The following is a 26,905-nucleotide window of genomic DNA, read 5'->3' on the forward strand; positions in this document are numbered from 1 at the left end:
ATGTCCAACAGCAGCTCCATCAGGCAGTTCCTCCTCCTGGCATTTGCAGACAGGCGGGAACTACAGCTCTTGCACTTCTGGCTCTTCCTGGGCATCTACCTGGCTGCCCTCCTGGGCAACGGCCTCCTCATCACCACCATCGCCTGTGACCACCACCTCCACACCCCCATGTACTTCTTCCTCCTCAACCTCTCCCTCCTCGACCTGGGATCCATCTCCACCACTCTGCCCAAAGCCATTGCCAATTCCCTCTGGGACAACATGGACATCTCGTAAAAGGGATGTGCTGCATAGCTCTTCTTCTTTTTTTTCTTAATTTCACCTGAGTTTTATCTCCTGACCATCATGTCCTACGACCGCTACGTGGCCATCTGCAAACCCCTGCACTACAGGACCCTCCTGGGCAGCAGAGCTTGTGTCCACATGGCAGCAGCTGCCTGGGCCACTGGGTTTCTCACTGCTCTGCTGCACACAGCCAATACACTTTCCCTGCCCCTCTGCCAGGGCAATGCCCTGGACCAGTTCTTCTGTGAAATCCCCCAGATCCTCAAGCTCTCCTGTGTGGGAAAACAGTCTGCGGAGGCTGAAGGATTCCATGTGCAGATCAATATGATTCTATGAAATCGTTTATTAACAACTTGCACTCACTTTATATTGAGAAGTCTTGTTTACACCATCTTATCATGCAGGTGGCTTTGTATTCCAATTACACATAACATTCTCATGGAAAGATTCTTCTCACATAATTATTTTCCTCTTCTGTTGTCAATTAAGTTATCTCTTTCCCATTAGCTCATTATCAGAAAGCTTCTAACTAGGCCTCAATAACCATTAACCCAATGTGGCCTATATTAAAGTAAGTCAGGATTGCTCACAACCTGTATATTTCTGAACTGTTTCCCCAACACTCCTGCTCACACTCCCACCTCACGAAACTTGGGCTTATTGTTGTCAGTGCATGTTTATCATTTGTGTGTTTTGTTTTCATAGTGGTGTCCTATGTGGAGATATTCAGGGCTGTGCTGAGGATCCGCTGTGAGCAGGGAAGGCACAAAGCCTTTTCTACGTGCCTCCCTCACCTGGCCATGGTCTCCCTCTTCATCAGCACTGGCATCTTTGCCTACCTGAAGCCCCCCTCCATCTCCTTCTCATTCCTGGACCTAGTGCTGTCATTTCTGTACTCAGTGGTTCCTCCAGCAGTGAACCCCCTCATCTACAGCATGAGGAACCAAGAGCTCAAGGGGGCATTTTCAAAACTGAGAACTAGTTATTTTTCAAAGTGTTAAAAATTTAGTTCTTATTTTCTAATGTAACTCATTATACACTCAACCAGTCTCCATGGATTTTTTATTGGGTTTGGTTGTAGATATGTGTTATTTCTTTTTTTTTCTTTCCGTTTTTTGCCTATACATGAAGTCATTATTTGTGCCCTTTCCTATTATGTATTTTTCCATGTATTTGACCCCGAGATTTTTATTAAGAGATGTGTTATTTCATTGTATTTAAATAGAATAAAGAACCTTCCAGTGTTTTGTTTTCTTGAAGACCTTCCTTTGATACACTTTTCTGGAGCTGCAGGGCCGTGCCTGTGTGTAGAGGTGAAGGGGAAAGAGTCCTGGCACAAGGGCAATGCCCGGGAGAACCAGCGCTTGATCTTTTCCAAGCTGTCCACTTTCCAGCTCCACAGTCTCCTTCTGCACCCTTGGGTAAGGCCTGAGTGCTCTGGCAGCTTGGTCACAACCCTGCGGTGTGACAGTCCTTTGCCCGCAGGCAGGGACAGGGCACGGGCACTGCTGGGACAGAGCTGGCCTCCAGAACAGCCCTTCCATCATCACAGGGGATCTCCTCAGCTCAGCTCTTCTTCCACACTTGCTCTCCAGAAGATGCCCAAGGAATCGACTCTGCAGAGATTGTTGCTGTGCTGCTTTCTCTGTGGGCTCCCTCTGATGCCATCATGGTCCCAGGGGGGGGTTGTGGACTTAGGGCTGGTTCCTTTGTCACTTCTTTGGTGTCCAGAGCCCTCAGGGTTGGTGAATGTTGTGCAATAAAGACAGTCCATGGCACTGGAATCAGGCAGGGCCCCTCTGAGCACTCTCCATGGGCACCCAAGAGCTTGTGTGGGAGGTGGTCAGTGGCAGTGAGCACCATCAGCTGGGTCTGCCTCCCAGCTTGACCAGCACAGCCCATGAACAGAGTCAGGTGGATAAGGAAAAGTGTGTCCAGCAAATCTAGGGAGGTTTTCCTACCCCTCTGCTCTGACCTAGTGAGACCACACCTGGAATACTGGATACAGGTAATCAAGAGAGATAGGGATGTACTGGAGAGAGTCCCGGGGAGAGGACGGATTATTAAGGGACTTGAACATCTCTCATATGAAGAATAACTGAGAGAGTTGGAGCTGTTTAGCTCTGTGAAAAGAAGGCTGAGGAGGGAATCTTTTGAATGTCTATAACTATCTGAGGGGTAAGTGTCAAAAGGAAGGGGCCAATCTCTTTTTAGTGGAAAAATGGGTTTAAGCTACAACATAACATTTTCTACTTCAACATGAGGAAAAACTTCTTGTCTGTGAGGCTGTGGGAATACTCGAACAGGCTACACAGAGAGGTTGTGGAGTCTCCTTTTCTGGAGATTTACAATACATACCTGGGTGTGTTCCTGTGTGGCCTGCCCTGGGTGATCCTGCTTTGGCAGAGGGGTTGGACTGGATGATCTCTAGAGGTCCCTTCCAACCACTAACATTCTAGGATTCTGTGATTCTATGACCTCAGTCCCTGGGACAGTGATGGGGTCCAGCCTGCTCCAGGTAGGTGAAGGACAAAGAGGGGATTGCTGAAGCAGAGTGGGCAGGGGACAGAAAGGCATGGGGTGCACCTGGCTTTTAGCAAGCCCTTTGCCATGCTCTACCATTGTCCTGTTGTAGCCAGATTGGTGATGTCTGGATTGAAGAGGTGGGTGATGTGGTGGGTGGGAAGTTCACGAGATGATTAGGGTCACAGTGCCATCAGTGACTCAAAGTCCTTCTGGAAGGATGTGATGGTGCCTCAGTGTCCAGAACTTGTGCCAACACTGTTGCCTGTCTTTATCTATGGGCATGATCACTTGTCTACTTCTGCTGGCCATGCTATTCCTGATTAAAGCCAGGATGTTGGTGGCCTGCTTGTCCACCAGCTCTGACTGAGGCTGATGCTGTGGATGAGATTAAGAAGTGAGTTCCATCGGGACAGGGGCAGGGTTGTCTTAAGTTTAGTGGGAGGTGTCCCTACCCGTGCATGCAGGGGGTTGGAAGTAGATGATCTTTAACCCTTCCAACACAACCCATTCCATGATTCCATTGTTCTGTGACACAGTCCCAGCCAGTTCCAGGCCTGGGCATCTCCACAGCCACCACCAGGGCTTTGTGATGCAGGGTCTGGTGCCTGGACCCCATTGTCATGGGGGTCTCTGTGGTGACCCTGGGGGTATATGAGGCGTATGGAGACCTGGGGTTCCCATTACCAGGTTAGCACCTCCCTCGGGAGTCAGCAGCTGCCCTGGGTGACCATGGAATGTCTGTGGCAGAAAATGCCCGAGATGTCCATAGAGAAGGAGGTGGAAGCCTGCTGCCAGCCCTCCACAAGACCCCAAGGTCAGTGAATGAAGGAAGGGCCAGAACAGAAGTTCCCCTGCAGGCTGTGGGGAGAGGGCAGCTGTCCCCTGAAGCCCATGGAAGAGCACAGAGGGGCAGATGTTGATCTGCAGCCCATGGAGGAGCACTCTGTACCAGGGTGACATCAGTTATGAATGAAACGTAAAATTTTTTAAAGTCACATTTGAGCAACATGAGGATGGCTGGGGCAAGGGGCAGTTACGTGAGATGGCTTTTGTCTCCAGCAGGCACCACCAAGCACCACCAGGGCTTTGTGATGGGGTTGGTGCAGTTTCTCAGCTGTTCCCTTTACAGCTGAGACCCAGGCCCGATGAGGAGCCATGACAGCATCTTCATATTCTCATGCTGTTTTAATCCCATCACCCACAGTTGGTTCCATTTCTCCAGGAACCCATGACATTACTGAGAGTGTAGGGTTAAATGGGGATGGTGCAGCATGCACAAACCTTTGCCTCACAGGCTTAGGGCATGGCATGTGATAAGGATCTACAGTCTCATCATTGGTATAGATCACATCTCGTACAGCCAATTCTTTCAGATACCTGAGAGCTTTTCCAAGTGTGGCTGCTTTGACCTGTGGGCAGTCTATTTCCACTTTATAGGGATATTTCCTGTGTTTATGAAATGTGTATCTCCTAGGTATAAGTAGTTGATTTTTCAAAAATTTCTTCTATCTTGGGGATGTCAAAACGTGTACGGTCGTATAAGTAGGAACCAACATGGCTCTAGAGGACCCATCAAGGATGAAGAGGCAGATGAAGTATAACTACAATAGCTGAGACCTTGTTCTCACTTCACCTTCCCACATGTCTGCTGGAAATACAGCACAGCAGAGAGGGAACAGTCCTGGAGGTTCCTGGAGTGTGTGGAAGAGACCTTCCTTAAACATCCTGATGCAACCAACCAGAGAAGACATTGCAATGAACCTGGTGTTTCAAGCAGAGAAGGACTTGTTGTTGATGTGATGGTTGGAGGCCATCGTGGGCACAGTGATGATGAAATAATAGAGATCTCCCTCCCTAGAATCAAAGAATCATCAAAGTTGGAAAGACCTATAAGATCTCTGAGTCCAGCTGTCCACCCTAGAAACCCTACCCACTAGACCATCCACTGTAACTCTTCCTCTGCCTGTCTTTTGAACACCTCTAGAGATGGTGCCGCCCCCGCCACCACCTCCCTGGGCAGCCTGTTCCAATGCTGAACAACTCTTTCTGTGAAGAAGTTTTTCCTGTTATCTAACCTGAACCACCCCTGGTTGAGCTTTAACCCATTTATTCTTGTCCTGTCACTGCTAACAAGAGACAAGAGCCCAGCGTCTGTCTCACTACCATCTCCTTTGAGGTAGTTGTAGAGAGCAATGAGGTCTCCCCTCAGCCTTCTCTTCTCTAAGCTGATCAACCCCATTTCCCTCAGCCTCTCCTCAAAAGTTATGTTCTCTAGACCCCTGATCAGCTTGGTTGCCCTTCTCTGCACCCTCTCCAGCACCTGTTTCTCACTGCTCTGCTGCACACAGCCAATACATTTTCCCTGCCCCTCTGCCAGGGCAATGCCCTGGACCAGTTCTTCTGTGAAATCCCCCAGATCCTCAAGCTCTCCTGCTCACACTCCTACCTCAGGGAAATTTTACTTATTGTGCTCAGTGCCTGTTTAGGATTTCTGTGTTATGTTTTCATCTTGGTGTCCTATGTGGAGATCTTCAGGGCTGTGCTGAGGATCCCCTCTGAGCAGGGAAGGCACAAAGCCTTTTCCACGTGCCTCCCTCACCTGGCTGTGGTCTCCCTCTTCATCAGCTCTGTCATCTTTGCCTACCTGAAGCCCCCCTCCATCTCCTCCCCATCCCTGGACCTGGTGGTGTCATTTCTGTACTCGTTGGTTCCTCCAGTAGTGAACCCCCTCATCTACAGCATGAGGAAACAGGAGCTCAAGGATTGTACCAGGAAACTTATTTCATTTACATTTGTCAACAGTGACAAATTCATCACGTTTCTCCACAAATTACTCCCACATTACATGATTCAATTCTTTTTTAATTTTTGTTTCGTTTTTTTGTTTGTTTGTATGTGGTTTTCTGTAACCACTGCATTCGTCATTACTGCTTTTTTTATTTTCATTCATGGTTATGTACCTACATTATTGTTTAGACTTTGATTGCTAAAACTCAGAAATGTCCCTCCTTTGTCTCTCGTGGTCCCGATATAAAATTTTTTCTAAAACTTAGAGTTCTTGATTGTCAACTAACTAAAACCATCTGTTTTGCTTGACATCCTGTCCTTCCAGTGTCTCACCTGACCCACTCAGAATGGTGTCACTTTCAAACTCCCTGAGGGTGCGCTTGATCCCACTCTCTGTGTCACTGATAAAGATATTGAACAGGACTGGTCCTGTTATAGACCCCTGAGGAACCATATTGGAATCTGACCCAGTCCCCAACACCTCCCTGCAAAGAAAGAATTGGCATTTCTAGGCCATGAATGGCCAGGTTTTCAGAGGAACAATTCAAAACTAAAAGGTAAAAATTAATCCAAGGACAGTTCCAACATCTCTGTGAATGATTCACCCATGGGTCAGTGGGAGAGCCTCCCAGGATGACCTTGTCAGCTGAGGGTGGGAGATTTCTGCCAATGGGGTCAGAAACTCCCGGTGGGAAGCCAGAGTAGGGACAGGGTGGGGATTTGATACCAGCAGCAGAGCTGGGCTGAGGGACTCAACACCCTCTGTGCCTGAGTCTGTACTGAAGGGGTCTGTGCTCAGGGAAAGGGCACAGGAGGGGAGCACAGGTGGGCAGGAGCCTCAGGACATCCCAGAAGGACAAATCCAGGGTCTGCCCCTGACAGGAACTCACCCTGGCCATGGCCCAGGCTGGGGCTGCCTGGATGGGAGAGCCCTGTGGGAAAAGCTTTGGTGGGCAGAAGCTGGGCAGGAGGAGTCTTGTGTCCTGGCAGCAAGAGAGGCCACTAGCACCCTGGGCTGAATGACCAGGAGTATGGCCAGGAGATGGAGGGAGGGGATTGTGCAGGTTATTGCATCTGGAATCCAGTTGGCCAACACAGGAGAAATGTTGGCAAACTTCAGGGAGGGTCAGTGAATGTCCCCCAAGACAGGCCAGGGCTGGAGCCTTTGCTGCCAGTGCTGAGCAGGGTGGACCTGAACCCGGTCTGCCAGGGTTGGTCAGCTTGCTGTAAAAGAGGTGCCTCCAGGAGTAGAACTCAGGGGAATGTCTGGTACCTTCCTCACCCCTCCCCTTCTCAATGATGGAATTTCTGCCTTGTGCCTTCCCTGATGCACATCTGATGCCCTCACAATGCTTGCTGGCCAGAAGGTCTCCAGAGGGCGAGGCAGGCTGCTGCACTGGCAGTGACCTCTTCCTCATCACCATTCCAGCCACCTCCCCTTGGCCTCTCCCCTTTCCCTCTGCCCCATCTTGTCTCTGCTGGTAAGAGTGGGTTTGTGATGGACATTTTGTCCCCACGGTGCCCTACTGCTGACCCATCAGGCTCCTGGAGCACAAGTGATCTCACAACCAGCATCACCATTTGTGTCCCCTGTGCCCGTCTCTGCCCATCCCCTCCCCTGACTCCTCGTCTCTGCTGGACCCCACATCCAGCAGCCAAACCCATCCCTTTTCCTGGCCTTGCCCTCTCCCTGCCCCACACCTGGGCAGAGCCAGGCTGGGACATGTAAGCTTTGGCCTTTGCAGGGCCCATTTCATAGGAGACAATTTCTCCTGTGATTATAAGGACCCCATTTGGCTCCCCATCCCTGTCTGCCAGCTCAGGAAGTGGGTAACATGAGAAGAACTGTTCCTTCTACCAAAGGCTGAGGCAAAGAAGCCATTCAGTCTCTCAGCCTTTTCCTATCCTTGTTCACTCTTTCCTCCTGGCATCCAATAATGGATGGAGAGTCTCCTCCACCCTCCTTTTGTTGTTAATATGTTAACAGAAAAATTAATTATGTTCTCCTTTTTTTGATGTGTTTTACCAGATCTTCCTCTTTTTGCTTCATCACTCTTTCCCCCTGGCATCGAGTACAGCATGGAGATTCCCCTTCACCTACCTGTTATTGCTTATATAAATAGATAATATAAAGAATATAACTATTTTTAATAGTATAAATGTTTTTATTGTCTTTTACGGAAATAGCTAGATTAAGTTCATGGTAGACTTTAACCTTTTGATTTTCTCCCTCCATAAATAATAAATAAACTTCTCCCTCCATAGCCTCATGTCGTCTTTGTAGTCCCCTGATTGCCCTGCACCTTTTTTGAAAGACCATAAACTCTCCTTTTTTCCCTGAGTTGTTACCAGGTCTCTCTATTCAGCCAGGCTGGTCATCTTTCCCACGAGTTTGTCTTACGGCACATGGGGATAGCCTGCTCCTCAGCCTTTAATAGTTCCTTCTTGAACTTGTTGATTTCAAGACTTCCTGCACTACTTTGCCCTTCAGGACTGCCTGCCAAGGGACTCTCTCAAACAGAAGCAAGCCAGAGCCTGCCTACTGGAACTCCAAGGTGACAGTTCTGCTGAGCCTTCTTCTTACTTCTCCAAGAATGAAGGACTCTGTCATTCTGTGATCACTCTGCCCAAGAGAATCTCCAACCATCACCTCAGCCACAAGTCCTTCTTTGTTCACAAGAATCAGGTCTAGTGAGGGGATTCCTCCAGTTCCCTCACCAGCTCGGTAAGGCAGGTTTTTTTCTAAACATTCCCATTACCTCCAGGACTATTCCCTCTCTGCTGTGTTGTATTTCAGCAGACACCTTGGAAGGTGAAGCCCCCCATGAGAACAAGGTCTGGTGATCATAAGAATAATTGAACTGCCAATTGACCACCCTGGTTGGGTGCTCTAGAGCAGACTCCCACCATGGTATCTGCCCTGTTGTCCTTCCCACTGATCCTTTCCCATTCACACTCCACCCAGTCCTCACCATGGTTCAGATCTGGGCAATCAAAACTCTCCCTGACACCCAGGGCCACCCCACCGCCTCTCCTGCCTGGCCTATTGCTGCACAAGAAGGGGCACAAACTGCTGAAGGAGAAGGTGAATGGAGCCAGTTTGCAGAGCTGGAAGCCATCCAGCTGGCTGTAGACACTGGGGGAGGAGAAAAGGGGAGAGTGCTCCATCTCTGTAATGGCCCCTGGATGGTGACCAATGCCCCATGGGGATGGGTACAGCAATGGGAGCAGAGCAACTGGCAGCATCTGGGCTGCTTCCCCCTGGCAAGATGCTGTGTCCCATCCATAGAACCTCTCTGTAAAAGTCCATCATGTACCTGAGAGGTGGGACACAGAAGAATATCCCAAGAACAAGCAGGTGGGTCAGGCTGCAAAGGTCAGTGTGGCTCAGGTGGGTCTGGACTGGCAAGATGAAGGTGAAATATTTTATAGTTTGGTGGGCCCATCCAATCCACCAAGGAATAGATGGAACACACAGATAGGGTCATGAGGGAGGGGTGGACTGAGCATGGATGTTATTGAACAGCTGATCCATGAATGTGAAACATCTGCTGCAGTCAAGCACAGCAACTTAATCTCTTGGTATTATTCATGAAGTTTTTTAACCCTGAACAAGACATCAACCACACCCAGGGCCATGTTGGCTCCTACTAATGGGACCACAAAGGTTTTGACATCCCAAGGACAGTAGAAATTTTCAAAATTTAACCATTGTAATTAGCGATATGGAGAATGAGAAGATGAGGAATGATGTCCCCTCCTTAAAGGAGAAAAATGGAAAAATTGAAATTATAACTAATTTCCAGAAGATGACACTCAAAGTACAGAGATGGATCTTGCACCAGTTTCTCCTAAGAAAAACAGTGAAAAATATAAATCATAGAATCATAGAATCATAGAATCCTAGGGGTTAGAAGGGACCTCGAAAGATCATCTAGTCCAACCACCCCTGCCAGAGCAGGGCCACCTAGAGTACATCGTGCAGGAACGTGTCCAAGCGGGTTTTGAATGTCTCCAGTGAAGGAGACTCCACGACCCCCCTGGGCAGCCTGTTCCAGGGCTCTGTCACCCTTACAGTAAAAAAATTTTTTTGAATATTCAACTTGAACCTCCTGTGCTCCAATTTACACCCATTACCCCTTGTCCTATCACTGGTCATCATTGAGAAAAGCCTAACTCCATCTCCCTGACACTCACTCCTTACATATTTGAAAACATTGATGAGGTCACCCCTCAGTCTCCTTTTCTCCAAACTAAAGAGACCCAGCTCCCTCAGCCTTTCCTCATAAGGGAGATGTTCCACTCCCTTAATCATCTTAGTAGCTCTGCGCTGGACTCTTTCAAGCACTTCCCTGTCCTTCTTGAACTGAGGGGCCCAGAACTGGACACAATACTCCAGGTGCAGCCTCACCAATGCAGAATAGAGGGGGAGGAGAACCTCTCTTGACCTACTAACCACACCCTTTCTAATGCACCCCAGGATGCCATTGGCCTTCTTGGCCACAAGGGCACATTGCTGGCTCATGGTCATCCTCTTGTCTACCAGGACCCCCAGGTCTCTTTCACCTACACTGCTCTCCAGCAGGTCAGCCCCCAACCTATACTGGGACATCGTGTTGTTCTTCCCCAAATGCAAAACTCTACACTTCCCCTTGTTGAACTTCATCATGTTTCTCTCTGGCCAACTCTCCAGCCTGTCTAAGTCTCTCTGAATGGCAGCACGGCCTTCCGGTGTGTCAGCCACTCCTCCCAGCTTAGTGTCATCAGCAAACTTGCTGAGGGTACATTCTATACCCTCATCCAAGTCGTTGATGAAGATATTGAACAACACCGGTCCCAGTACCGACCCCTGAGGGACTCCACTAGTCACACACCTCCAACCAGATTCTGCCCCATTGACTACAACTCTCTGACTCCTTCCTTTCAACCAGTTCCTGATCCACCTCACTACCTGATCACCAAACCCATACTTGGTCAACTTATCTACAAGGATGCTGTGAGAGACGGTGTCAAATGCTTTACTGAAATCAAGATAAACCACATCTACCGCTCTTCCATCATCTATCCACCTAGTAATTTCCTCATAGAAGGCTATGAGGTTAGTCAAACATGATTTACCCTTGATAAAACCATGCTGACTGCTCTTGATGACCCCCATGTCCTTGATATGCCTGGAGATAGTGACAAGAACAAGTTGTTCCATCACCTTTCCAGGGATGGAGGTGAGGCTGACCGGTCTATAGTTACCCGGGTCCTCCTTCTTGCCCTTCTTGTAGACTGGAGTGACATTTGCTATTCTCCAGTCCTCAGGCACCTCTCCTGTTACCCATGACTTACTGAAGATGATGGAGAGTGGCCTAGCAATGACCTCCGCCAGCTCCCTCAGCACCCTTGGATGCATTCCATCTGGACCCATCGACTTATGGATGTCCAGATTACTCAGCTGATCCCTAACCCAACCCTCATCTACTACGTCAAATTCCTTATCTATCTTGACTACTTCTGGGGCTAAATGAATCTGGGGCTCATGTGGAAACCCTGCAGGAGTAAAGACAGAGGCAAAGAAGGCGTTCAGCACCTCTGCCTTCTTTAAATCCTCTGTCACCAGGGCTCCCATCTCATCCCTTAGTGGGCCAATATTGCCTCTAAAATAACAGTATGTAGAATGTGTCACCTGAACTATGTATGTGATGTCCATAGCGGCTGCAGTGTCACCATCAGTGCCACACAGCACAGCCCAGTGATACAATTAAGCAGATTGCAGAGCTAACATTCAGCATAAAAAGGAGTGAGGAAGGTGTGACATCCCACAGCTCTAAGAACAGCTCTGAGACCAAACCAACCAACATGGTGACCAGTGACTGTGAAACCCATACAAGGAAAAATTACAACTTGATGTTTCAACTTGCTCTGATCAGATCTTTCTTTGTTGTTGAACCCCAGCCAGACACTGAACATCGCTCAGTTACTCACTCAGCTTTCCCACTGAAGTGAGGTGGATGAATGGACTGAGACAAGAAAAGTTTAATGATTGATTAATGATTCAATACTCCTCTTTGCTCATTCCCATTCCTCTCACCTATGCTGATGCTCTCAGCTTCAGGCAGTCAAAGCTCACAAACATTTCAGCACTCTGATTGCCTCCTTACTCAACTCTGTCACTGTGTTTGTGTCCATCTCTTTGTGTCTCCTGACACAAAGGATTTCTCATAAGATTATCCCTTGTAGAAACGTGACCTCATTAGGGGCAGCTCATACTTAGCCTATGGTTGAGGAGTGTGTTTGATTGGCCATGAAACTTTATCATGCTTTGCTTTGCTTTGTTTGCAAAGAGGAAAACTCCTGCTGTGCCCGTGTGCAGCAGTTCTCTAAGGAAAAGAGGGGGGAGCTGGTGCAAAGGAGCTGAACCATCCAGCTGCAGAGACCAGGGGAGAAGTCTGATGGGAGGAGAAGTGATGCAAGTCCCAGGGGCCAAGGAGAGCAGTGGTGGTGTTGGGGAGGTGAGGAGCAAGGGTGTCTATCCAGGGTCAGACCTCCAGGAACTGCTTCTCCTGCTGGTGCAGACCTCCTGAGGAGACCCTCTGGGTCATTATCACTTGGAGAATGCTGCTAGAACCTCTCCTCTGAAGTACAAAGTAATGAAATATTTCCTTTCAAATAAGAGTGTAAAAGTGCACATCGAAATCTTCCTCCTGATATCCACCAGGAACAAAATTAAAAACTCCAAGGAGCTCTACAGGTCTTGAAGACATTAATGAAAAAGCAAAAGATAAAAAGCTCCTTTGGTCTTTTCAAGTTCATTAAATGAATTTCAGATATTGAGAGAAGAGTGAAAAAAATCTCTGATAAAGTCAAAATACCTTCACACAAAAAACCTTCACACACTGATGGGCCCCCCTGAGCCTGCCAGAGCCTCCCCATGGCCTTGTTACAGCAGATCCCTGGAGGCCATGATTGCAGGAAGCAAAGGCCCTGTGCTGGTGGCTGTAATGCTGAGAAAACCCTTTGCTTTATTGGATGCCCCTGTTGATGCCCCTGTACTCAGCGCTGCTGAGGCCACACCTCGAGTACTGTGTCCAGTTCTGGGTCCCTCAGTTCAGGAAGGATATTGAGGTCCTGGAGCAGGTCCAAAGGAGGGCAACCAGGCTGGTGAAGGGACTCGAACACAGACCCTATGAGGAGAGGCTGAGGGAGCTGGGGCTGTTCAGCCTAAAGAAGAGGCGGCTCAGGGGAGACCTCATCGCTCTCTACAACTACCTGAAAGGAGGTTGTAACCGGGTGGACGTTGGTCTCTTTTGCCAGACGACTTTCAACAAGACAAGAGGGCATGGTCTTAAGTTGTGCCAGGGGAAGTTTAGGTTAGATATTAGAAAGAATTTCTTTACTGAGAGGGTGATCAGGCATTGGAATGGGCTGCCCATGGAAGTAGTGGATTCTCCGTTCCTGGAGATATTTAAAAAGAGACTGGATGTGGCGCTCAGTGCCATGGTCTAGCAACTGCAATGATGGTTCAAGGGTTGGACTCGATGATCTCTGAGGTCCCTTCCAACCCAGGCAATTCTATGATTCTATGCAGCAGAAAGGCCAAGCCCTGACCCCAGGCCCTGGGAAGGCAGATCCTGAGAGCCTCAAGAGAAAGTTTCCTCTCCCCAGCCTTGGTGGTCCAGGACACTGCTATGGCCAAGGGGACAATGACCTCATTCCTTGAAAGAGCCCTTGGCCACCTCTCCTGCAGGCTGTCCTACACTGTCCATGCCTGCAGCTCCTTCCCTTCAGGCTGTTGTCACCCTTCCTGCTTTCCCACCTAACTCTCACCCCAGTATTTCCAGGCCTTCTCTGGTGTCCCTCTGATCTCACTGGCTTTGCCTTGAAAAAAAAATCCTGGGCTGATCCAGAACTCCTCTAGGTAAACCTCTAACACAAGGATACCCATGGGGTGAGACTTCTTGTTCTTTCCCTCCAGTCTGAACCTTCCAAGGTGACCTTTGTGGATGTTTTGGACTACGAAGAGAAGTTCCATCATAAAGTCATTGAGCTGCCTGGGTGTGAAGGGATGTGACAGACCAGACTTGTATTTCTCATATATTTCTTATGGTCACACATTTCTCATGGAGCATCCTCTCCATCATGAAATACATGACCATGTATTTCTCATGGTCACTCCAAAAGGACTGGCCATACCACCTTTGTGGTAACCAATGAGGAGCCTGGTAGGGGACCTACATAACACACAAAACATTCTGTGGGGGGAAAAAAGTACGTGGTCAGTCTGTATCCTTAGCTGCCAAGGTTTTTGGAGGCAGTCACAGGTTGCAGCCCAATCTGTGTCCCTATATTAGCCCATGTTCCACCTTGAGGGATGTAGGCTGCTTTGCACGTCCTCCCTCCGGTTAGGAGAGTGCTTGTGAGCTGTGGCCCTGCAGGCTTCACAAACACAAAGAGTCTGGAGTTTTGCTGGGATGGGTAAAAACTCAGGGACAGAATTAAGCGTGACGTGGTCTGAGTGTGTGCCTCAGAGTCTGGGATGGATGCTCCTGATCCCATCCCTCTACTCAGTCTTACTCTGGACTGGGAATTTAGGAATGCCCCAGGACATTCCTCTTATCGCTGTTTGTTTGTCTGATTTTGTTAGGCCTCTTTCGTTTCTTTCCTAGAGAAAGAATTTCTCCTCTAAGTGATAATGTGACCGTCAGTCCTTTCACTCTGTACCAGTCAGTGGTGTCAGAGGATCTGTCAAGCATTTTCTGGGACCGTATGGCCATGCACGGCCAGTTACACACCCATGGCTTTCTTTGCCAGGGTTTCACTTGCCAGCCCAGAACAGCTCCCTCCAGGCTCTCCCAACTCCCCTTCCCTCTCTCCCAGCACAGCCCAGTTGCTGCTGGCTCCACACCAGTGCCCAGCCCAGGCTTCTCTGGGCAGTCCCAGCACAGCCCCAGCCCCTCTGAAGGGCACAGCAGCTCCTGGGGGACAGAGAGAGCTCAGAGCCCCAGATGGGTTACCATGCATGGCACAAGGAGCAGGAGGCACCCTGTGTCCCCTGCTCTCCTCTCCAGGAGATCCGCAGAGCTCTGTAGCCCCTTGGGACCATCCCCTCTGCCCAGCCCAACACAACAGCCCTGGCCCTTGTGTTCCCAAAGAGCTCTGACTGCTCCAGGCACAGAGCAGCCTTCCCAGGGCTGTCGCAGCCAGGGAAGGGCTTTCACTTCCCATTCATTCCTGAAAAACTGACCAGAGAAATGAGAGAAAAAAAATGGGGAAGGTTCATTTATTTCGCTTACATTTAGTGGAGTCCCTCCATTTACACAAAGTTTCTTGATCACAAAAGGCGGGTGCATAGTAAAGTAGGAGGGATGAATAATGACATCACTTTTCCTTCCTATACATTCCTGCTGCACTTAGAATGGGCATCAGAGAAAAATAAACTGTTGAATAGTCATTTTTTTTACTTAATACAAGCCATGCCACACAAACATTAAGTATCCATATCACACAATATGGGTGAAAAATGGGGAGGGGATGAATGCTGACATTTCTTTAAAATAAGAACATAGAATATTGAAAAAAGGAAAAAAAAACAAAAGAAAAGACTTGACAGTTCATGGCATACATCTACATCCAATTGCAGATGAAGGCAGGCAATCTATGGCTGCTGAAAAATATCAGTCATCAGCTTCCTCAGAGAACCCTTGAGCTCCTGGTTCCTCATGCTGTAGATGAGGGCGTTCACTGCTGGAGGAACCACCGAGTACAAAAATGACACCACCAGGTCCAGGGATGGAGAAGAAATGGAGGGGGGGCTTCAGATAGGCAAAAGCTGCTCTGTTGATGAACAGGGCAACCATGGCCAGGTGAGGGATGCATGTGGAAAAGGCTTTGTGCCTTCCCTGCTCAGAGGGGATCCTCAGCACAGCCCTGAAGATCTCCACATAGGTCACCATTATGAAAAAAAAACCAGCCAAATGTTAAAAAGGAACTGATGACAAGAATCCCAAGTTCCCTGGGGTAGGAGTGTGAGCACGAGAGCTTGAGGATCTGGGGGATTTCACAGAAGAACTGGTCCAGGGCATTGCCCTGGCAGAGGGGCAGGGAAAATGTATTGGCTGTGTGCAGCAGAGCAGTGAGAAACCCAGTGCCCCAGGCAGCTGCTGCCATGTGGACACAAGCTCTGCTGCCCAGGAGGGTCCCGTAGTGCAGGGGTTTGCAGATGGCCACGTAGCGGTCGTAGGACATGATGGTCAGAAGATAAAAACTCTGCTGTGATGAAGAAGAAAAAGAAAAAGAGATGTACAGCACATCCCTTGTAGGAGATGTCTGTGTTGCCCCAGAGGAAATTGGCCATGGCTTTGGGCAGAGTGGTGGAGATGGATCCCAGGTCGAGGAGGGAGAGGTTGAAGAGGAAGAAGTAGATAGGGGTGTGGAGGTGGTGGTCACAGGCGATGGTGGTGATGATGAGGCCGTTGCCCAGGAGAGCAGCCAGGTAGATGCCCAGGAAGAGCCAGAAGTGCAAGAGCTGCAGCTCCCGCCTGTCTGCAAATGCCAGGAGGAGGAACTGCCTGATGGAGCTGCTGTTGGACATCTGCTGCTTTTAAAAGGCATGGAGAGCTGTTTGAGAGGGAAACACAAAAATTTAGGAGACAACTCCCTGAAAAATGAGACCCATTTCCCCTTCCATATCTCCATCCTTCACACATGCACTTTTCTAGGAGTTCTTCCTTGAAGCCCATGGCTGCAGCTCTGCTTGTTGCTGGCTGTGTCAGTAGGAGCAGGGACTCAGTACACTGGCTGCCAAGGAGTTGTCCGAGCTGTGCAACAGAGGCTTCATGTGAATTGTGAGGACAGAGACTAATACCAGAATAGAAATTATTCATGTGAAATCATTGGTGATGCCGAAGTCTTGCAGCTTCGGTGCTCTTTGCATAAAAGAGCCCTCAAAAAAGAGGACAGTAAGAAAGGTTGGTTTTTATTTTTTTTATAGCTACACCCATTTCCTCTGGGGAGTGTTCTTGGGTGTCAGAACCCCTCAGCACTGCTGCAGATCTCAGGCAGAACATGGTGAGCAAAGAGCATTGCCTGCATCTGCATGCAGAGAAGGGGGAGCTGGGCTGTGTCTGTCTCTCCCTGCTGACAGCAGAGGGACCAAGCTCAGAGCACTCAGTGTCTGACCCTTTCTCAGAGCTGCCCCTGGCAGGCAGGCAGGCAGCAGAGTCCCTGCCCCAGCACACAGCCCCTGGGCTGCAGGACCCTGCTCTGAAGGACAGCCCTGGGCAGCCCTGCCTGCACACACCCCCTCAGCCCCTGCAGCCATCTCCAGCAGAAGGCAGCCCCATGCCCTCTCCCTCTGACGCTGCTCCAGGACAGCCCTGCTCTGCCAAACCTTTTCCTCCTGCCCACCAAAATCCTCCGCAAGGATCCCAGCAGCTGTGGCACAGGCTGCCAGCTAGAGAAGTGTCGCAGTGAGAGTTTGATGCAAACAGATGCGAGACGGAGACTCAGTTTGATGCAAACAAATGTCCAACTTTATTGAATCAGAAGGCAATATTTATACACTAATCTAAGAGCTAATGCCACGTATACATATTGCTGATTGGTGATTTCTACATCTCGTTACACACGTTTTAACTTGATTGGCTACAAAACCTTTAGCAACAATTAACTAACAAAGCTTATCTTTCACACATTCGAGCTTCTTCGTGGATGTTGCTATCTTGCCGAGTCCCTTAATCTAATCGTCTTGCTTACTCCTTAACCTTCGAGTGTTCTAACGTGCTGTTCCTTGTGGTTACAAAATATGCTTTAAGCAGCACTGTCCTTGCACACAGCCCAAAGCTTATGTTGAAATTATCAGCAATTGTTCGGTGCTGACAGTCTGAGGCTGTACTGCCTCAATTCCCCCTTCTGACTGAACAAGATAAACTCTTTTCATGACAGGATTGAGCATCCATTGAAAACATTGGAAGATACAAGGTAGCAATGTTAGCAAAAGCAAGAAAGCAAATGTGATTGCAAATGTGCAACCCCTTCTTTAAGTGACTGTATTGCAGCATGTATAGATTGAGAGTGATCAGAAAGATTCATACAACACATTCCATTAAAATCTTCACAAATATGACCTAAAAGCTAACAATAAAAAGAGCAGTACAACAGAATAGCACAATCAACAACCAACATATAGACGAGGGATCCCTAAGTCGACATATAAACGATCACATGAATTACAACATTAACAAAACATGTTATCAGTACAACACAATACTAAAAGGACATTTCACACTGCAGTGGAAGGACTTTAACAACTTTTTAGTATGAGGAAGTTCAGATGTCCACTGGCGCATAGAACCAAGGGGTAGAGGAGGCTTATCCGACAAAAATTGGTCGGGGGGCCCCAAAAGCGTCCCCAGACCCCTCCCGGATCACAGCACGGTGGAGTCCTAGTTTCCTCCATGGTTGCCAAATTAAAACCTAAAAAGCCAAATAAAATTATTTACAGACAAAATTCCAAGCCTTTAAATAGCAAAGGCACACACACTCTTTTTTTTTTTCTTCTTCTTTTTTTTTCTTTCTTTTTTTTTTTCTTTTTCTTTTTCTTTTTTTTTTTTTTTTTTTTTACTCTGTGTTCTCTGTACGAGGAGCAGTTCTCATTCTCCTCAGCAACTTTCAGGCCATGGTCTATAAAAAAAAACCAAACCCGGGGAAAGCAATAAAAGTTTGTTGGTGAATTTAGATACATTTTTAGAGGTATGGTGGGCTCGTTTTCTGAGCAGCAGCAGTGTGTGCGGGGGGGGGCGAGAAGCGGCTGCGGAGGCAGGAGTGGGAGTGCTCTCCGTACCAGGAGCAGCTCTTGCTCTCCACAGCAACTTCCAGCCTCCAAAAAGGAGTACTCATTCTCATAACTGTGTTTTTTGTCTTACTTCTCACCAATATATAAGAAAAACTAACAACCACCACTAGAAGATTAAAAAATGAAATGATATTGCTACTAAAATCTGGTAAAGTCACCCTGAAACAAAATGAAATGGTACAATTTCCTAAATCAAAACTGCAAGTATAATTACCAACCAAGTTTTTTATCTCTGTATGAAACACCAGTGTACCATGCACCACAATATGCATCAATATTGAGAACTATATTGCAATTATTGAGAAGGAATTAACAGAGTATTAATGAGCATTTTTGTGTCGTATGGCATCAACAATTGAGCAGTAAAAAGAATGTTGCAAATGAGATGACTCAAGCCGATTTCAAACTGTACTGCGCAATGACAACTTTGGCTTCTTTTACCATTTTCCAATCTAATGCAACCCATTGACCTCCTCCTCCTGGTCCCACAATCACTGGAAAACCATCGGACTCATATTGGGAACCATTTCTCCTTCAACTATAGCATTTGAATAATTCCCTTCCATCTAGTTACTGGATACACATTACCACCTCCCCCACTACCCTCCCCTCCCCATGCTGGATCTGGAAGAGGTAGAGCAGTGGGTGTTAAAGGGTTAAGGGAAATAGGAGCAGGAATAGGGAACGGATCAGGGGGTAAAAATGGATTAGTGCTCCCTTGTTCGGGATGTTCCCTGGAGCAAAAACTAGAGTTTTTTCAGGGGTATACTCATCCTTGGTTTCCAGTTCTGTCAGCTTCTTCAGCAGTTTCCTTAGTTGCTTGTCTCCGAGTCCCAGTTCCTTCCTTGGCTGTTGCTCTATAGCAGGCACTGATGGTGTTGACAGGTGAAGCAGAGGATTAATTGATGGCAACTGTGGTCAAGAAGATAAATCAGGCTTCCGAGGTGGAAAGGTGGCAGAGCAGTCGGGAGCCGCGGTAGGCAGGCACGAGGGAGGGAGTCTGCATTCCAAGATTCCTCGCCTGTGTTCTCCGGCTTCTCTCCCTCTGTGAACTCCGATGATTCTGGTGGTGTTTTCGGTTGCTTTTGGTTTTGCTTCTCAGTCCCATTTTAGTTTTCATCCAGCCCCCAGGGTCAAAGGGTTCTGGGTCCAAATCCGCATTCACCATAGAGGCAGTGGTTGGCAGCGGGGGGGCAGAAGGGGGAGCAGATGAAGTAGTAGACTCTTTTCCTTTTAAAGTTTCAAAAAGTGTTCGCCAAGGTACTAAGAGTTTGGCGGTTTCATTATTGCCCCGTGTAGTGGCATCCCATAATTTAACTCCGACCTCCCAAAATGTAGGGTCATAAATAGAGACCGAATTGATGTCAGAAAAATGCTCACGAGTCCATTTTAAAAGCAGTTTTAGATCATGGCCAGGTATAACTTTTTTATCCTTATTAAGTAAAGTCTTTAAAGTATAATAAACGTCTCGTTCTTCTTTTAAATCCATAACAAAAAGTTTCTCCAAGCTCACCTGCCAATCGCGAGGAGGTGATGAAGGTGCGCACCACAATTACCGGCTTCCTTTCAGCCTTTTTCTTCACTCCCGAGTTCTTGGAGACCTGCGACCGGATAATCTTCAATCTTCAATCTTCTTTTTTCTTTAATATTTCTTTGGCAATTTTTAAGTTTTTATTTACAGTCTCTAGCCCGTTCTACGTCGGGGTCCACCATTTGTCGCAGTGAGAGTTTGATGCAAACAGATGCGAGACGGAGACTCAGTTTGATGCAAACAAATGTCCAACTTTATTGAATCAGAAGGCAATATTTATACACTAATCTAAGAGCTAATGCCACGTATACATATTGCTGATTGGTGATTTCTACATCTCGTTACACACGTTTTAACTTGATTGGCTACAAAACCTTTAGCAACAATTAACTAACAAAGCTTATCTTTCACACATTCGAGCTTCTTCGTGGATGTTGCTATCTTGCCGAGTCCCTTAATCTAATCGTCTTGCTTACTCCTTAACCTTCGAGTGTTCTAACGTGCTGTTCCTTGTGGTTACAAAATATGCTTTAAGCAGCACTGTCCTTGCACACAGCCCAAAGCTTATGTTGAAATTATCAGCAATTGTTCGGTGCTGACAGTCTGAGGCTGTACTGCCTCAGAGAAGGAAGACCCCCTCCAGGAAGCCCAGCTTCCCTGCCCTGCAGCCAGAGACTCACCATGGCAGAGGCTGGGAAGATTTCTCTCTCCCCCAGCCCAGGCAGCTCTCAGCTCTCCTCCCAGCCCAGCCTGCCTTTCTCCTCTCTCTCCCTCCTCTCTCTCCCCTGCCCTGCTGCCTGCAGGCAGTGCCCTCAGCCCTGCTGCGCTCTGCAGAGGAGCTGCTCCTGCCCAGAGCTCTCTCTCTGCAGCACTCTGCTTGCCAGCAGCTCTCTCAGGCTCAGGAGCCCGGCCCAGCAGCGCAGGACCAGCACCAGACTTTGCCACTTGCTCAACTCTCTCGGGGCTCCCTCCAGCTCTCCCTGGGGCTCCCCAGGAACCCAATGGGACACACACTAAAGTCATCAGTGCTCATGTCCCCTGCCTCCTTTCCAGCCCAGCCAGTTCCCCTCTAGAGACACAACCTCTGCTTCTCCCACTCTCCCACTGGACACCCAGGCAGTGCCAGGGGGAATCTCCTTTCCCTCCTCTGCCCATGCAAGCCACGGTGTGACACTGGAGGTGCCAGGGGTGCTCCAACCTCACTCAGGGCAGCTGCTCAATTGAGTGGCCAAGCACAGCCCTGTGGGGCTACAGGAAATGTCAGGGCACTCCAGAACACCCACCTGCTGATGGCACAACAGCACAGGACTATCACATCCCATGGCCTGACCCAGGCAACAGCCAAAGGAGATTCCATCTCCCAGGCCAGAGTTTCCCTCTGAGGGAAAAGTTACCCTTGGAGGGTAAACAACCTCCTGACACCATCCAAATACCCCCTGGTCAGATTAAGATGAAATGACACTCAAGGTCTTTTTCTCTACAGTCATTATATCAGTTCTGTTCGTTAAACAAAGTTTATTTTCAAGCAAGTTTTATGGAACACAAATTCACTGAAAGTTATGTATGAATAAATAGATAATAAAAGCACAAAAGTAGATACTTCAATGTTCAGTCTGTGCAATCACAAAGGCTGATTGCTTGGATCACAAAACCACATACTCAAATGACATCTCAACAATCCAATCCCCTCACCCCATGAGTCCAAACATCACAAGGCATGATGATATCATAAGGCAATATCATAAGGCAATGATATCATGATGGCTACAAGCTTAGCATCTTCACTCCAGCTTCTTCAGTTCAGGCAGTGGTGATATGTGTGATGTGCAGAGTCCTTGTTCTTCAAGCAGTGTCACCTCCAAAGCTAAGGGTTCTGTAGCAACATCCTTGGGACTTGATGTACCTGTCAATTTAGATCTCCAAGAGCATTTCTAATTCAATTTTTCAAAAGGAGTGTTTGACAAACTGATGTCTTTTAGGATAGGGAACTACAGATTAGAGAATTATTGGTGGCATTATGTGGAGTAACTCTTTACAGTGATCACAAACTTCATAACCGTACAGCATAACAAAACTGAATAAGAATGAAAAATTTCATAGAATCATAGAATTGGTTGGGTTGGAAGGGACCCCAGAGAACTTCGAGTCCAACCCTTTTGATATTTACAAAATATCAAAATTATAAATACAGAAAGTACCCATTTTGAGTATATTTTTCTCTATCTTCTAGCTGAAAAGGTTAATTACAACATTTAATTTTAATTCCACCATTACTTACTATAATGATTAATTTTTTTTTAAATTTCTTTCTGCTCGGAAATCGCCTTTTAAATTTGTCCCTATGTCTTAAGATTCATCCTAAAGAGTACAAGTGGTATACAATTCCTCTTCCCTGAATTTCCATCATATCTCAATCCAAGCATTGCACCTGCTGTCCCTTACTGCCTGACAAGGCAGAGGAGCTGAGGGAGTCCCTGATCAAACAGGTGGATGCACACTGGAGTCCACTCCAGTCCCTCCTCCTGTCACATGCAGCAAGACAAACCAGGCAAGGCAGAGCAGTGCAGTCCCATTCAGGTCACCTACACTTTTGTCCCAAATCTGGGTTTCATCACTCAGTGTGCATTAAGCCAGTCAAAAACACAGAGCTGAGATATTGGGTTTTTTCCAACACTGAGCAGGGTTGGGTGCTGGGTGGTAATTCCACAAAGGCAGCACTTTAACACTTGTAACACCAGATGTGAGGTGACAGTGAACCTCATCATTACTGATAACTCTGACACCACTGACTGATACAGAATGAAAGGACATAATGTCAGATCACCAATTATAGGAGCAATTCTTTCTCTAGTCAAGAAACAAAACAGCATTAACAAGCCTTCATTGTCTTAGTCTTCATCACTGTGTCTTTTGGATGACCTGCAGCACTTGTCTTTCTTTTCTGGCAGTCCAAAACCCTCTCATTAGTTTTTCTCATTTGGCTCTGAGTGATAAGTTTTCCAAAGTAAGTACATTTCATTATCACATATACCCTTGCCATACCCACAACTACTATGTTAGTGAACTAGTATATTTCCATGGGACTCCCTTAAACTATTGCTTCTACAATTCTACTACTTCTATTTCTATAAAACCACTGTATATATGTTCCATTAAACATAGTTTTAAATTTAATTAATATTTTAAATATGAATTTTTGTAAAACTACTGATTTCACAAGAAATCAATCAAGCAAAGTAGATGCTGTAGGGCTTTTCAGCCAGATTCTTTTCACTGAGCTCTCACCAACACTTTCAATCGTCTTGAAAAAAAATCCAAGTTGTAATTCTCTTATTTCAGGAGAGAACTGACAGAAGTCTTACTGCAGGCTGCTCGAGGTGTCCCATCACATCACCCATGGTGTCACAGAGGTTTCAGGAGTGCTCATCAAGCATCCCTCCTGACAGGCAAGGAGCAGTAATGCTCCTCTGAAGAGCTGTGCCAGCTCCTGGACTCTACAGGCATTTACAAGGTGGTGAAGGGTCCGGAGAACAAGTGCTCTGAGGAGAGACTGAGGGAACTGGGAATGTGCAGTTTGGAGAAGATGAGGCTGAGAGGAGAGCTTCTTGCTCTCTACATCTCCCTGACAGGAGGTTGCGTTGAGGTGGGTGCTGGCCTTTTCTCTCAAGTGAACAATGAGAGGACAAGAGGACATGGCCTGAAGTTGCACCAGGGGAGGTTTAGGTTTTACCTGAGGAAGAATTTCTTTTCTGAGAGAGTAGTTAGGTGTTGGAATGGTCAGCACAGGAAGGTGGTGGAAGCACCATCCCTGGAAGGATTTAAAACCATGTAGTAGAGATGATCCTGCTCTGTTGCTGTCAGCATTGTCCTGCAGTCTGCTGCCTCCCTCTTCTACTGCTCCCTCAGCTGCACTCCCAGCCTGCTGTGCAGGAAAAGTGTCCAGGATCCGATCCTGCCACATCCCTTTAGGAAATACTTTTCTGATTTTTCCTCATATTTAAAAAAAATCCTTCATGATGCTGAAACAGATATTAAATCTGAAATTTTGGGTGGGATATGAAGTGGTTCCTGATCTGAGTCTATTTTGTTCTCCACGAGAGGCTGGAGAAAGCACCGTTGGTGTGATGGAGCTTGTAAAATGAGGGCAACTTGACCCTTCATCCATGGTGATGGCTGTGATGGGTCAGGTAATGACAGATGAAATCTAATTTCCAGTAAAATCTCCTTTTTGACTGGGAATAGCTTTAATGTTTTTCACTGGTATGGAGGCGTTGATGCTTCTTCAAATGGCAGCTTTGACGGAAGCTCTTCCCACAGTCGAGACACTTGTAGGGACGTTCACCCGTATGGATCCGTAGGTGTTGGGCGAGATTTGAGCTGCCTCTGAAGCCCTTCCCACACTGGGGACACGTGTAGGGTTTTTCCTCAGTATGGACATGTTGGTGATTAATCCAAGAGGTACTGTTGTTGAAGGCTTTCCCACAGTGAGTGCAGGGATACAACTTCTCTCCTGTATGGATGAGGTGATGACGTGATAAAGAGGAACTCCGGGTAAACTCCTTCCCACACTCCAGACACTTATAGGGTCTCTCTCCCGTGTGGATGCGGCGATGGTTTAATAAATTGGAACTCTGGGAAAACCCCTTCCCACACTCAGAACATTTAAAGGGTTTCTCACCCGTATGGATCTGTTGATGCTGGATAAAAGATGGTCTCCTGCTAAAACCTTTCCCGCAGTCAGGGCAGGTGTAGGACATGGTGCCTGTGTGATGGTGTCACCGTTGGACCAGATCCGAGCTGTCGCTAAACTGTCTCCTGCAGTCAGGACATCTCTGGGGTCTCTCACCCTGATGGATTTTCTGATGGTGAAGATGGACCAAGCAGATCCTAAACCTTCTCCTGCGTTCCTCGCTGATGTCAAACCTTTCTCCTATATGGATTTAAATGATTTTCAAAATTACACTTATACCAAAATCTTTCCTATCCTTACGACACCCAGGGAGGTTTTTGCCCCGATGGAGTCATTCCATGTTTGAGAAAGAAGCCATAGTATAGTGACAAAATAGGGGTTGGGCTTTTTTTGTTTTGGTGCGAGCCAAAACCTACATCAGTCCTCCTGTGGGTGAAAGTGGAGTGTGAGGTGGAATGAGGAGGTTACCCATAGAGTTGGACACCCACTGATCATCCTTTACTTCCTCTTTAGGAGCTGCACTGGCAACCAAAACCCAAAGGGGCCATTGTGTGGGGCAGGGCGTGAAGGGTTTTGAGCCACTGCTGGCTTGAGCTGTGATGACCCAATTGTGCTGACACTGTAAGAGGTAATTTAGGACTCCCCCATTGCTATCTTAAACCCCTGGGATGATTCAGGGGTCTTATATCCCACCTAACCTCTTCGATATGAGTTTGGGTCCCCTGTCATGGTAACAAATCCCACCATGGCCTATAGGATTCCCCTATTGCACCCACATGCAGGATGAGCTGCCATCCAGTGGGATGAGTTGGGGTCTCCTAAGGGAGTCCCTGATTGTGGCTTCCAAGTCCTGGGGTTATCAAGTCCCCTGGAAGGATTCCGGACTTGCCATCCTTATCCCTGGTTCGAAGGTGATTTGAGGGTCCCCAGTTGCAGACCCCAAACACTTGGAATCTCCTTTCCCTCCTCTGCCCACGCAAGCCACGGGTGACACTGGAGGTGCCAGGGGTGCTCCAACCTCACTCAGGGCAGCTGCTCAATGGAGTGGCCAAGCACAGCCCTGTGGGGCTACAGGAAATGTCAGGGCACTCCAGAACACCCACCTGCTGCTGGCACAACAGCACAGGACTGTCACATCCCATGGCCTGACCCAGGCAACAGCCAAAGGAGATTTCACTGTTGTCTCCGACGAGGCGTGGTGACCTGGTTCAAGAACGACTCAGCAACCAACCCCAGGTTGTCCGGGCCATCAGCTCACAGACATCAATATGATGGATGGCAAATGGCGTTTATTGTTTATGTTACACCGCATTTTATAGCCTAGGTTTACACCGTCATTTCCGTCTGCTTGCGTTAGGGACCCGTACCTATTGGTTGTCAGGAGGGAAGCCTTATGTTAACTTTCTGTACAGCACGATATCTTCCGTCCGCCAAACCTTAACTGTCACATTTCAAACCTAAACTACCACACTGCAAGCCTTAACTACCACATTTCACCCCCTCCCTATGCTTAACTGAATGGGGAGAAATATAGAAAACTTAAAACATTAAAAATATTAAAAGTATAAGGCACACCGGGTTATAAGGCACATCTAAAGGTCCATGCAACTAAATTAGTAAAGGATTGTATAAAAGGCTTGTATAAAACATAAGGCACACCAAACAAAAGTGTTAGTAGAGGGTAACCGTTAATCATGGTGTTCACTTATCTATAAGGGAGGTAACTAACGATTGGATTATATAACCAAAACCACTTTCTTAAACGAGCTGTCTACGTTTCACTAACATTATATTATCTTTTTCTAAGCGGTCTTTAACAAACAACACAAGCTTACTCAATATACAGGGTCCGAAGACCAGCGCTATGATGAGCAGTATGAACGGTCCCATTAGTGTGGAAATGAGGGCGGTTAGCCATGGTGTGTGGTTAGACCATGACTCAAACCATCCTTGCTGGACTTCACTGTCTCTTTTTCTTTTTTCCAAACCTTCTCTGAGCTTGGCCATGGTATTGCGGACAACGCCGGTGTTGTCTGCATATACGCAACACTCTTCTCCTAGAGCAGCGCAATGTCCTTTTTGTTGTAAAGACAAGAGATCTAGTGCCCTACGATTTTGGAGGACAACTTTAGACAATGAAGTCAGGGATTGTTCTAAGGCGCTGATTGATTTCTCAATTTGAGCTAGATCCTCATCCACTGTTATTTTAAGGGAATGAAACTTTTGATTTTGCTCAACTGTTGGG

At 47.5% G+C, this 26,905-nt stretch overlaps 1 pseudogene; it reads left to right on the forward strand.

The window, feature by feature from the left end:
* Positions 1-26,553, forward strand: LOC115600031 (annotated as a pseudogene).
* The last annotated feature ends 352 nt before the right edge of the window (positions 26,554-26,905 follow it).

Source organism: Calypte anna, chromosome W (genome assembly GCF_003957555.1).
Source record: "Calypte anna isolate BGI_N300 chromosome W, bCalAnn1_v1.p, whole genome shotgun sequence".
NCBI lineage: Eukaryota > Metazoa > Chordata > Aves > Apodiformes > Trochilidae > Calypte > Calypte anna.